This window comes from Labrus bergylta, chromosome 16 (genome assembly GCF_963930695.1).
Source record: "Labrus bergylta chromosome 16, fLabBer1.1, whole genome shotgun sequence".
In the NCBI taxonomy this organism is placed as follows: domain Eukaryota; kingdom Metazoa; phylum Chordata; class Actinopteri; order Labriformes; family Labridae; genus Labrus; species Labrus bergylta.
In genome coordinates this window covers 13,495,649-13,510,206 of record NC_089210.1, presented here as the reverse complement: position 1 = coordinate 13,510,206, position 14,558 = coordinate 13,495,649, and the positions used below count along the sequence as shown (strand labels likewise).

The following is a 14,558-nucleotide window of genomic DNA, read 5'->3' as shown; positions in this document are numbered from 1 at the left end:
CTGACTGTGCTTTGATTTGGTCAGCAAGGAAAATGTCACAAAGGCTTTACCAAATGATGGATGGCTCTGCTGAGGTGACACACACATACACCCAGACAGATATTTTACAGAAAGATAGAAAGCATAGAAAAGGAGTTGAACTCCTCCAAATGTCAGAAAAAAACATTTTTAACATTCATAAACCAGACATAAGATAAGCAAAGAAAACAGTCTAGACCAGTCCCGTTTTAATAAGAAGCTTTTTAAAGTGCATGAGTCAGATAAGTTTCACTCCACATTGCCTTGCTTGGGAGACATTTTCCACTGACATTTGGATGGTCTTTATAAAAGTACATATCTAATTTGCTCAGAGAACTTTCTATTTTCTGTACTAAAATTGAGTTGCGGTTTGCTTCAAGAGCCTGTAATATTTTTCTAACCAATACAGCATTGCCATTCATATTTTGTCCAGTACAGGATTTTACTGAGTTTCTTTTTAGACATAGTAGATTGTAATCTATGTCCATTTTTGTTTCATTCAGACATGACAGGACAATAATTGTGGATGTTGAAATGAATTATCTTGAATTAACTGTGAACTTGATTTCACAGTTCTTATAGTCTCTGCTGAATCCTCTTAGTAACTTGTCTCATCAATTTTATGATTGAACAATTTAAGATAAATTATACGTTTTATGATATCCAACAGCAATTGAGCATGAAATGACAAAGTTTTAATAAAGGATTCATATTTTGGGCCTGGTTTTCACATCTTTTACTCCATTCTCCATCTTTACTGCATTTGAGGGATAAATGCAACACTGTGTGTATCTGTATCTATCTATCTCTCCAGACTGAAAGACTAAGAAAGATATCGATAGATATATTGGAAACATCGATATCGTCCCCAAAATCCCATATGGGTCAGGCCCTAGTGTAAAGTGTAAGCCCTTTTGTGGGTTATTGTGCCTGGAAGCACATTCCCCGACTCTCTCTTGCACATCATCACGACAGATGCATTGGATCCATTTTTTTTTTTTCAAGCAAATTGTTTCATTAGTGTCAAACCATCCAGCTAAATGACTTTAGCTAATCAGATTTATTACGTCCTACTTCCTGACAAGCCTTAAAGAGTGAGATAAAGTTACAAAGCCAAAGATGAAAAGGCAAGTTAGTGTGCATGTCTTCAAAATCAGAAGAAGGAAAAGGACAGATTTCTAAGCCTGATGCTTTGAATGGCACTGCCTTGACAGTTAGTATTATTGACTTTTTTAGGTCAGCCCTGCAGAAAGCTGCTGAGACTGATATTTCAAAAGACAGTTCTGTCGATTTCATAAACAGCAAACCTTTATGCTATTCGCAAACAGCAGCAGCGAGGTACAAGCTTTTGTTTCCACTGTTCTCCAGTCTCTTTAGAATGTAAATCATTTCCATGGGAGCCAGATGTGTTACTCTGTTGTGGCTTTTGGCAGCTCTTTACATTTCCACAGCTTGCACAGAGGGTGGATGTGGATCACAGAAATCAGAGAAAAGCCTGAAACCACAATGCTGTGAAGGATTTATAATGCAAATCATAATGCAGAGTGTTGGACAGAAATAAATGTTTTACACTTGATCTGCCAGTCACATTCTTTTTTTGACTTTTTGGTTGCTTTGTCAAAAGAACTTAAAAAAATGCAATCCTTGATCTACTAGCTGAAGTAAACAATCAATAGATTTTCTTCCTTTAATCGGTCTTGTGACGAGCTGTGCATGGTTAGTAAAACTTAACATGGTGCCCTAATACTATAAATGTGCATCATCATGAATTCTGCGCAGTGCTCCAACTTAATTGATATGCTCTGTTAGCACTTAAAAAAATCAGAATTACATTTTACATGCTGAATTTATTAAAAAGGTTCCAGTCGTTTTCACTTAATGCGTCTCTCACTAAACGAGCAATTGTAGTGATTTCAGACGACATTGTAAATTGACTACCTACGCCTTGTTTCCACTTATGTATGTGTATATGAGGCTAGTCAACCTGGAGTCAATTCACTCCTATGGGAATCTCTGTGATATTTCATGTGCCTGCGAAACTCATCTCCTCTGTGTTTCTGTCCGTTCAGTGCCTTGAATACATTCAAAATGATTTAACTTTTGCAGAATTGTGCATTCAGATTTCCCATTTTGACATGAAATACAGTCATCCTCTTTATCAGGTTGATATTCTTATAACACATATTACAAACTACTGAAAGACGTTGAATAAACGGGGAAAATAAGCCTCTCCCCAATGGCAACAGGTAGTTTCTATCAGGTTTCTGTCCATCCGTCAAGAAATACACTTCCTTGTGTTGGACACTATTTTTAGACACCAGTCACATGTGTAAGTGGAAATGAGGCATTCCTCCAAATAAGGTAAGGTTAGCAGAGAATACAGCAAAATACAGAAATAACATATTTCAATTCTTGTCCGTCTGTAACAAAGACATTTAAAAATTGATGCTCGCTTGGGTAATTTAGTCCACATTAGAAAACATGGTACAGGCAGACTTGGAAAAAACAGTCAAGGCAGATGGTTGTTCACCGAGTAGTCTGGTTCTACTCAAGGTTTCTGCCTGTTAAAAAAAGAGTTGTTCAGTAAAGACTTTACGAAACAAGTATTGATGTGATTTGGCACTGTACTAATAAAATTATTATTTATTAATTATTTTCCTTTTTTTTTTTGTTTTGTTTTTTTTTACTCGTGGTGTTCAGGATGGGCAAGTTATGTCCTTGGTGTTTTTTTACAACAATGTGTAACATCCAGCACTGAACACTGTAACATCCAACTAGGAATGTATAAAGGAGTGTTTCACTGAAGCAGTAATAAGAGTTTCATCCAAATGTAACACTATTTTAGGAACCTCAAGGCATTGGGCAAAGGAAAAGCTGATCAATGTATGTTGACATCAGCTGTTTTTATGGGATTTAAAGAAGTTGGGTGAATTGATATAATAACAACTAGTGATTCTTTTTTTTAGTCGGCACAATTTAAATGCAACAGAAGAAGGTGAGTATGAGATTATGTCATGAAAGAGCTTCTGCAAATGTAAAGCAGATTCTACAGTGGAGGTCTCATTTCTGAAAGTGCATCACCACTAACTTCCTCCAATGCAGCCTGTATCCAATGCATGTAGATTAGTAACTAATCTACATCAGACAAGAGAAAAAACATTTCGTCAAAAAAATCATGCAGAAATACAAAAAGGTCATTAACAAAGGTTGATGAAAACACAAAAAGATTTGCACCTGACAACAATTCACCAGTGCAAAGCAGAGGATCAATGTTCCAATTAGGAGTGTTTTATCCTGGTGAGTAGTATTATTAAATCAGGTAGTAATAATATCATCATCAGATTTAAATGTAGGGAACAATGTGCTAAGAACTGGCTCATTAGCTGGTCTTGTAGCCACAGTGATACAATTTGGATGCCCCTGATCTGCGGCGTGCTGAGAAACTAGCAGCGTGTCAATGTGTGAACAATGGGTAGTCTGACGCACAGCTGGGGCTCAGCATTAATCACATCACGCGTTGCAAAAAGTACATTGCAAAGGAAAAGTCACCCTCTGGCCCACAAGCTTTTATCTGTGGCTCTGATCTTGAGTGCGAGAAAGACTGGAAATAAAACAGAACAATTTGTCCTCCTTATTCTCCCACTGGATCCCTCTTTTCATGAAAGTGTTTAATATAGCAGGGATTCTTTAGTAAAATATGGGGGCAATAAGCGACTGAACTAAAATCCCCCAGGCGAAAAAAGAAGGGACGATGTGCTTCTTTTTAGCGATTTCATTCAGAATGCTGATGTTCAGTTTTGAGATCCCTGGGAATCAGATTATGAATACACTTCTGAGATCTATATTTCTGCTCATCAAATGGCAGACATTTGGTATCCTGCAGTTTTTTTTACTGGATAGATAGTTTTCTATTGAAAAAGGCCCCCAGAGTGTAGCTGGCTCCAGTCAGCTGTCCGAGTCCTATAAACTCGTCTGGCTGTTGACTTTAAATGTAATCAAACGAAACACACAAGTCAGCTTTCAGTTCATAAAGAAGTTGAACAACCAAAAATAATAGTGAATGATTTCTAGATTTTAATATAATACAGGAAGATAATTCTGAAGTTCCTGTTATGTGAAAGACAAAATCTTCTGATCCAACAACCTACAAGCTATAATTAAAGGGTTTTGAGAAGTTCCATCTGCAGATGCACAGCGCTACTAAAACCTATGACACACATATTACATGACATAAGTGTTTGCATATGTGCAGTGTGCACCAGATAAGGGTTCGATGGTCCAACAACTGTAAAAGTAAATAAACATTACTACCACAAGCCAAGTTTCTGTGATAAGTTTTTTTTTTTTCCAGAATTGGGACCCACTTGCCTGCTGCTACCTTAATAACTGGACATTCACTCATAGTTTATGTTTTTGCGCAGACTTATTTTTTAAAATCCCTATATCAGAAATAACTAAGTACAGTAAAAGTATATATACAGTACTTAAGTTTGAATTCTTTTAGATTCACTACTTAGGTACAGGATGAATCCAAGTCAAATACAGTATAGTTAAACCAGAGGTGAGTGGAAACCCAGAGGAACAAGGAAGTGCTTCCATTAATGGGCCATTAGAGGCGGTTGTGGGTAATTATGGTTGGAGAGATTGTGACGTATATTGTCACTAAAGAAAGCGTAGTATAAAGGGCAACAAATTGTGTGGCAAAGGACAAATTGCGCTAAGTAATCAGCATAGCCATTAAAAGGCAAGTGCTTATCATTAACAGGCGTGAAAAATATTCCATAACCTTTAATAGATGTAGAGAAGAGTGCTGTTGAGCCTTGGAGAGAGTAGTAACCTGCCTTCTTATTTATGAAAACCGAAGAAAAGATTAAATAGATTCAAGTTACTTAGGAACTAACTAGCTTATGATGACACATCTCAGCTTTTATGTAGGTTAATGCCTTTTTTTTTTTCTTTAGGTCTGGTTGCGTGCTCATATGTTCGCGTGGAGCTGGCAACCAGAATTATTTATGCAACATTTGAAGGACTCTATAATTTAAGCTGAGGGGAACAGTACCAACAGTACATGTTCAGTGGCTTTCAAAACGTTGGACACCCACCGGCCTATAAAAAGACATTTAGCTGAGTGACTGTGAGCTGAGTGCATCCATACAACTTCTTCTTATTGCAGAACTCAGAAAAAAAAGTAAAAACAGAAACCTGCACTACACTGGAGGAACAACTCAATTATTTATAGAAAGCAAGCTGAGATATAGGCTGAACTTTATTCTCAATTGCTGCACGACAGCCCAAAAAACAAACAAAAAAAACCTAGATTATAGATTATAGTCATGTTTCACATGACATCACAATTATTGATGGTACGCTTGTAAAAAGGCCACATCCAATTTTTGACAACCACCCATTCATAGTGCTGAAGTTTCTAAAGAAAGCCTGTTTTTGTTTCTTTTCCTATTAGAAAAAAATATATAAGCATTATAATTACTTTTTTGTAATGAAATCCCACAGTGAGTTTTTGCTGAAGTGAGCAGTCTGACCTATTAGCAATCAAGCTGTCTATTTAGGTTCCAGCATTGTTGTGTCTCAGATTGTCTAATCTTTGGACAATCAGGAGAACAAAACAAGAATTATTCTATAAAGAAAAAGAAAAAAAAAAAAAACAGAGCATGGATTTAAGTGCAGCAAGAAAGTGCATTTAGATGCAAAAAACTGCAGTTCCTGGAGTGTCCACTTGAGACCAAAAGACCCGAAAGTTCCTTATGTGAACTGTATGAAAATGTCCATTTTAACAGCAGAAATAAACATTACTGGAACAAAAACTATTTTGATAATAGCTTATATCTTTATCAGCACACACTACATACGTTTAGATTTTATGAAGGATATAGGACGGGTAATTCAAAGTTAGAGGCGATTGAACCGACTTAAGGGAAATTAAAGCCAAATGTGCCAATGGACTGTATTTTGTCTTGTGATTATGGGTAAGTTTTGGGTGTTCTAACAATTTATGTTGTCATTGATGTCATCTCCCATTCCCAGTTAAAACTGGGTGTGCCTGCACACTCAAGCTGAGAGCAGAAACACATGAAATACAGCATGAGCAAATAAAAGTACAAGAAGCTGCAGCAATGCACCCACAACAGAAACACAAGGACACTCTGGGTATTCACACCTATGCGAGTACATTTGCCACCAAGGCATTTAAATGGAAACAGCATCAGACATATACTGTACAAGTAGCATTTATGCCATGCGTAAGTAAGGGCCAAACTTCTTGGTCTGTGGAAAATTGTTACAGGCATTTGAACTTTATCTGATTTCTTTTGGACCAATCAATCAAAAAATCTGAACTTGTTTCTTCTCCCATGGAAGGTCACTAAAGATTGATGAAATTCACAAATGTCAACATTAAGATTCTGAACTGAACTCCTTAAATCAATTATGTGCTATTCATTTCTGTGAGCCTGTATCTGGCCAAAATATTGTGAGGGGAATAAAAACTGTAATACTACTCCAAGTGTATGATTTTGTAGTTCAATAAGAACTTCAAAGTATCAACTGTAGAGAGGAGAATCCTTGTTAAATTCCATGCGCAACATATACGTTTTTTTTTAACATGATCTGCAAAAGTGTTCTTGAACGGAGCCTCAAGCAAGGATCCTGTGCAAAAATAAGTGAATCAAGCGTGCCTGTTATTTCAGTACATTTAATCAGCATGTAATATTATGTGCTGCTCATCTCATTTTCAGACTGTAGCTGCAGGTTGTGAATATTAACAAGGCTGAGAGTCAAATCTGCAGTGATTCAGCCTTCCCTGCTGAGAGGACATCATTGGAGAGCTTTAGATATTTATACCTTTGGTTACTTAAAAATGTTGAAGCTATAATGAGGTTTGATAAGGATACAAAACTCTGTATTAGTGTATTCACATTTGATATTATGTGACTGAAATCTACCAGACTACAAAACTATCTCTAAATCCAACCTATAGCATCACTCTTGTACTCCCCTTAAAGGCAATGATGATTTATTTATGACACACATCAGAACAATGACATCACACGCTTTTTTAGCGTTGAGTGCAGGGCAGTTCTGTTGAACTGAAAGCTAATATGACCGTAGTTTAACCCCAAAAAGATCAGCCACTCATTCAAGTTTGTCTTCAGCCAATCCCAGTGGGCTTTAGATGGGTGGTCGGTGCGGTCAGTGGTTTTACCTCTGAATGACCAAGATGCATCAGTTCTTGGCCAAAAAAGCACACGTGCAAGGTATTGTGGGTCTCCACATTATTGCAAAAAAAGGGGTTGATCTTTGTTGCTGTACTTATTATCACGGCAATGTTGATTAATACTGATTTTATTACCCAAAATTTAACTGACACGCCATGCGGTGCAGCTCCATCGCGCTTGTGTTTGCTCGCACGGATTCAGATCCGTGTTGCGTGTTTGGAAATTAGGACAATGTGAACACGGCCATTAAGGAGGCTGTGAACATCTGTTGCAAATTGCATCAGGGGAACTCAGACGTGTGAAAATTACTCTGTGTGCGAGACAAAGTTATATCAAATCACATTAAATCCACCGTCCTGTCGTACCGCATCACATCAGGGAGTCAGGAGCGTTTTTATTTGAGCTCCGCCACTGCACTAATATCTCTGCTCTGCTTTCAACACTCAGCAGGGGTTATAAGGCCATACAAGCATTTTCCATTGTCTACCAGTCTTTAACTGCAGGGGAGGTGAACACGCACGCACAGAGCATGTACTACTCATGTAAAAGCAGGTAATGCTAAAAAAAAATCTTTGCTGCAAATGTAAAACACACAAAAGAAATTACACACTGATTAGGTTTACATGTGGCCTGTATGTGTCTGTTTGTACATTACTGTCTGTTTACATTTAATTTTTTTTGTGTCTATGATGTACTATTTTCTATTACTGTCGCCTGGAAGAATGACCCATATTATAATACTGTCATTAGGGATACAACAACAATACAGTCAGCCCACATGTACCTCGGCTGTTTGGTTATGGTTTGGGTTAGATTCTTTTCAGTTCTGAATGCCCGGGCCTTTTTTATTTTTTAGGTAGCCTATTTCCTTCTTAGGCGATTTAGGCAAAATTGACAGTAACAGCAGGAGGTTAAAAAAAGCTTCTTTTTTTTTCAAAAAATATTTATTTATTTTACTTTTTCACACACTCCTGGTGTTTGGTCTCAGTGAAAAGAAGGCAAAATGTTTTTTTAAATATATATATATATATTTGTAAATTTTTCGCAGAATTTCACACAGAAATGGATGATAAAGATTTAATAAAGATTTGATATTTCATTGCGTTTGGTCTCTTTGTTTCAAACACTTCTTCGTCTTTCCTCCGTTCACTCTTGTCTCTGCATCGTTCAGGTATAAGTGTTTCCTTTTGAGTATGCAACATATGCAAAACAATGTTTGCAGACTTTCATTATTTTGTTTACTGATTTCTCTTCTTTGTCATTAAACTCAACGCCAAAACAGAAACGTCCCCACACCACTGATTTGTAGATGGTGTACCTTTCTCATACTGCTGCCTCTCCTCACCGCTCACCATGTCTAAGTAATGTGTGAAATCTGTGACAGTGTTGTCAGCTTCCCCAAACGTTAGCGCATAGTGATTGGATAATGACTTGCTGGGAGGAGTTTTCTCATCTCTACTTGATTAACTTACTCACCTGCATAGAGAATAACTGTAAAACATGACCCTGTTATTTGCAAACAAAGGTGTTTATAGCCTTATTTAAGAAGTATATTTAACATACCCAAAACATGTCAATTATTGAATGAGTTTTTGCTGGAAATATATTTCTAAAAACAGTGAAGGTGTAATGAACCCATGTCAAAGCATGTCTCAGGATCTCACTGTAAAAATATCACAAACCTTTAAAGCAGACAGCTTGGGCTTCTACTTAAAAACACCACTCTTGTTATTTCCTGCCTCCCCTGTTGCACTTTATAGTTGAATTCTGACATTAAAAGTTTTAAACTTAAAGAAGACTGTAACAGGTATATCAGATGACCTGCTTTGAATGACAAGGGCGAGAAATGTAATTTGTATTTGTGAAGATGGGAGTGTGATTCAATTTTAAATAACCCTTCTTTAAAAAGAGTCTCCTTATCATAACCAATGTGATTTCACACTTGAGCTGTCAGATGAGCGCTTTAATTAATTATCAGATGTAACTGATGTTTCACTCTGTAGCTCACTGGAACATCCAACAGAATCTCCCTTCCTTCAAGCTGCCGTGTTTTAGTATTTCTTCATGATTAATCTTTATTTATGCATTTTGATGCAGCGGTAGCCTAGTGGTTAGTGCGTGCACCCCATGTACGGAGGCTGAAGTCCACCAAGCAGGCAGCCCAGGTTCAAATCGGACCTGAGCTATCCATTGTCCTATATCTAAATAAAAGCCCAAAAAGCCCAAAAATAACCCTTTAAAAAAAACTGTTGATGAAGTGATGGGAAAACACAAGCAGCCATTCGGGTGGGTTTGCTAACTGCTCTTTTGCAAATGCATCCACGGCAAATCAGCTATGAAGAGGAAGAGAACCAACCTGGTGTTATGAAGATGAAGGCCAGTGATGCTTGTTGACACAAACATCAGGCGGCAGAGTGTCGTCATTGAAAGAGATGTGCGGCTCCTGCTCCGCTCCAGAAATCTGAAACATAATGAAAATGTAACTTTGATTTACATTCTTGAAAAGGTGACGGATTGACAAAAAAAAAAGACTTTGTGGGGTTAAATTGATTTGTAATTGAACAAAACTATATATCAATGTTGCTTTGCACTATGTTTAAAATCATCACAATTTATATTATAATAATAACTTTAAATATTTTAAATGTGACCAAAATGATACCTGTGTTCTCATTTATAAATATTACTCACAGTCACAATTAAAAAAAATTGTAAAATAAGAAAACTAGCATAGGCCTTTATTTAAATCCTTCTTTAAACAGGTTAGGTCAACAGAGGGGTTTTCTTATAAATAAAAAATACAGAAATAATGACAGGTTTATGGTGATTTCAGGCAGTGGTTCTCCACTCGTCTAGCCACCTCCAACTCCTTCATGAGAAACTGTGACCCAAAGTTCAGATAGACTCATGTATTTAAATGAAAAAGTGTGGAGTTCGGTACAAAATATGTGACAGAACAAAGAAAGGTAACAAAATGCTAAACGGCACTTCACTAAATTGATTATTTTCAAGGGACACCTTCATGCCCCACTGAAATGGCTCCACGACCAACTTTTGGGTCCCGACCCACCTGTTGAGAACCATTATCTAAATCAAAAGAAATTAAAAGTTAATGTGTTCTCGCAATTTTACAGAGGCAGTTATTCATAAACAATCAAGATAAGGAAGATAAGGCTACTAAAAGTGTACTATGTAAAGCTTAAACAGCTCCTCATTGTTTCGGTCTAATTTTAACTTTAAACTCAGCACGGGACATCCGCTGTTTTATCTTTCATTTTAAATAATAATTTAATGATGTGAGGCTCAGGAATATATAGGACAGCACAGTTCGTGTGTCTCTTTCATACTTGTTTAACTATTAAATGAGAAGGGAGAAAAAAATAATCCACCCATTATTTCGACCATTTTCAAGGCTAATTTGAGCCTCAAGTTATATCACACTTACTATAAAAAGCTTAGCCTGTTTCCTCAGTCCACTACTTAAATATCTGCTGCTAGCTTTGACTGAGTGAGCCTAATTGGAACTGAGAACACGTAATCTTCTAACTAGTGAAATGGCGGTCAACAATGAAGCTAGAATGAAAAGCAGGGTGAAGCCTCTGGCCCACAGCTAATCCTGGACTAGGACTAAAAAAAGGTCTGGATTGTAAACAAACATAAGGCTGTGTCTGTGCTGAAGCAGGCCAACACTATTAGGTTGTGTGGGGTTTCCACTACATTTACCTCCCATGGTAAATCTAACCTCGCTCACCAATAAAACCAATTCTATGTACAGTACATGTCATATTTTGTGCTGCTATTTACACCTCACACTCACCTGTCAAGCATAAATGTTCCACTGGATTCAGCAAACTAAGCTTTTAAAAATACTACAAAAAGGCTTTTTGCTAGAATAAGATGCTGGATGTCAAAATTGGATCGATCAGGCTCATCTGCCTTCCGCAGCTAAGTGCACTTGTTCTAGAGGTCTGATGTTAAGCACACACACTCCTCTACTGCACGGCACTCATAGACAAGTAAGAGTCAGCTAATACAATTTTTAACAAAATAACTCATTAAGCAAGCTAACTGCTTCCAAAGTCAGTAAATATTATTCCCAATGACCTAGTCATTGACACTGTCTGCATGAACAGACATTGAAGAAAGTACAAGTTTGCATAAGCTTTCAGAAAGGTGATTTTCTTGTGTGAAGGCACAATGTTGCAAAAAATAGCATCAAATAAACCTGAACATTTAAAACAACAAAACTAAACAAACATTAAAGGCTCACTATGTTACTTCAGAGCAGCTTTCAGACCAAAACGAATGCTCTCGTCAGACACATCTACTTCATCCCTCAGCCGCCACTCTGCAAGGTGGAGAGAGCAGTATATGAGTGCTAATAAACATCTAGATTCTGCATTCGATTTGAAATGATGATATGCATCTCAAAGTCATCACTACTACACAATAGGGGTGCAATTGGTTGTCGACAAAAATCGATTGCAAAATTAGTCGCAGACGAATTTAGTTGTTAATCATTAATTAGTCAGGTCATCGAGCATGTTTTTATGCTGTGCACAGATATAGTTTTCCAGAGCAAAGTTGCCGAGTGGATTGAGTCATTGAATCCTTACCATCTCTGCTGACAGTTGCAAAACATTGAATGGGAAGCAACAGGAAAACAAAACATTGCATATTTCGGGCTGCAGATTACACCAACACGTTCTACAACTTCTAAACTCAGAGCATTTCACCCTCGACGCTGCAAATTACAGTGTTACCCTTTCCTGCTCCAAAGTCCCGACCGTAGTCAGAAAGCACAAGGACACACAGCTTAAACTGCAGGCTACATTCGTCGTGGTATCTCGTACAGCTACCGATCGCTCTTTCTCAGCTGCTCCTTTAATGACAACAACGTAACTCTCACACTCGCTGACTTTCAGTCCCTCTCCTCACCCACTCTACAACCCACATAATTGTCTTGTGAAAATCATCTCTGACATTCATCTTCACAATCACAAAGTTCCAGCCATGCAGTGATTTTTCTCTCTTTTGAAAATGTTGGATCTTTTTCTCTTCCCCTCATCTCTTTCTTTTTCCAGAGAAAACCTCGACTGTGTTATTATAATTATATGGATTGAAATTAAATGTCTCGCATTAACAGTACATATGTTTAAAGCCAAGACAAACACACGGCTGAATTAAGATTTCTAATGGCATGGTTTCACTGTGAAACAGTAATGTTAAATGAAATGCTGATTGATAAATAAGAGCCTTAATAAGTATTTGCGCAAAACATGACCTGGTTGCTGCATTAATTAAGTCTGTCACAGGCTCTAATTGGCAGACAATGGGACAATGTGATGTCATGAAGTTATTAGATAAGAAAAGAAAAAGACAAACAATAACAGCACTACTAAGGTGTCACTGATCAAATTCATTACAGCCAGCTCAGAGTAATTCCTCCCTGGTGGGGGCTTAAGCCCAGCGTACACTGTAGGATTGTAAAAAAGTTGTGGTGGAATGTCAGCTCACACTGTGCGACTGAATAGTTTAAGACGCACGCCCAAAGCTCATGATTTATGTGCTCACACTGTACTGTACAGGGATTGTCAGGCATGACCTGAGCGCTCACACTGCATGAGTTAAATCCGGACGGACCATTCACAGTGGTCAATAGAAAACTCTAACAGACGGAAGTTGAAGAGCTGCTCAGATAATGTAAAAATCATAATCACGATTATTTTGATTGATATTGAGATCACAATTATTAAACACCATTATTTTTTGATTTTACAACATCTGCATCAACTGATTATATCCAACTTATAAACAATTCTTAAAACATTCTGAACACTTTAACATTAAAAACAAGCGATAAATGAAAATAAATAGAGAGAAATATAAATATAATCAAATAACAAATGAATACATGAACAATGTTTTTCAGGTAGTGGTTATGTACTCTTGTGGCCAAAGTATAAAAACAAACCCTTTGAAACATTAACCACACATGACAAGCGCTATGCCTGCGGCACAGTAAAGATATGAGCTCGATTACCTTGTTTTCATTATTATTGTGGGAAATCAATATTGTGATTGAAACTTGATTAATTGCCCAGCCCTAGATTTGTATATTTCAGTTGTCGAAAGATTTAGCAGGTATGCCTACTGTTGCCTTGCTGATTTCACACGCTGTCTGTCAGTTTATGCAAGGCAAAAAAAAGGGGAAAACATTTCTGAAGTCGGGGGATTGGCTTGTGGCTCTGCTCTCAATGTGTGAGCGTGTGCAGTCAATAAACTTTCAAACATGCCAGAAATATATTTAACTGGTTGGGAGCAGCTGTCACAAAACTCAGTGACTGTAGTCACAGAGAGTCTACTGGAGATGGGGGGGGGGGGGGGGGTGCGCAAATACTTCCAATATGGTGGATTCATGTCTTGAGATTTATACTCTCAGCACCATGCCAACATTACTTTAGTCATTTCTATCTTGGTCTTGATTCTGGGCACAATGCCTCTCTTCCATCTTCCTCATGTCTCTCATGTTTGGAACAGCGAGATGCCCAGTTCCCTTTCAAGAGTCAGGATGTTAACTTTACTGTGCATACTGTAACCTCCTGCGGGGAGCAGTAAAGGCCTCGGCCTTCGTTTCAGAAGTAAATCTGAGCAGGGAGTCCGTCCTTTTAATGTAATCCCTTGACCACTTCCTGTTGTGGCCACTCCTGACGCCAGTCTCTGTTCCTTTCTCCATAGGCCAGAGAGTTTATGTTCGTGTGTAATTCTTACTGCATAGATCTACTCTCTGAGAACATTTGTGTATGTGAGCGAGAATCCTCCCTGGAGGGATGAGAGCTTGTTTTGGAGTCTTTCTCTCATCCAACTCGAGCAGTTTTTTTTTTTCTCTTTTCTCTTATCCCCTAAAACAATACAATCCCCCCTGAGAGATGCTACTGAGGAAAACAGACTTTGCAGCATTAGAGTCAGAGATAGAGGGAGGAGAAACAGAGAGAGAACAGAGAGTCCTGAACGCAGCGACAGCACACATGCCTTCACTCATGCTGTCCTGCCTATTGGTGCTGAGGGATTAAAAAAACGGTTGAGGGAACCAGAAATATATGGACTAGCACTCAGCATAGTGCTGACTGTGGATATAAAAAATGTAGATTGATTTAAAGCCTCTTTTTGGCCAATCACTGTAATCAAAAGTCCCAAAAAAAAAAAAACACTAACGAGATCAAACCCATCCACGAAGTTTGAGCCACAAGGAATTTGTGAGATATCAAGTGTGACATGAACAGACAATTGTAAAGTCAAGCTTCCAAC

The 14,558-nt window shown here is 37.8% G+C and overlaps 1 protein-coding gene across 2 annotated transcripts in view; it reads right to left on the bottom strand.

Annotated features, from left to right (window-relative positions):
• LOC109997529 (thyroid hormone receptor alpha) overlaps positions 1-14,558 on the bottom strand; it is a 98,114-nt gene that overhangs the window by 75,082 nt on the left and 8,474 nt on the right. For both annotated transcript variants that reach the window (XM_065964655.1, XM_065964656.1), the window contains exon 2: positions 9,607-9,711. The gene's annotated coding sequence lies outside the window, so the exon portion shown is untranslated. The remainder of the gene's footprint in view (positions 1-9,606; positions 9,712-14,558) is intronic.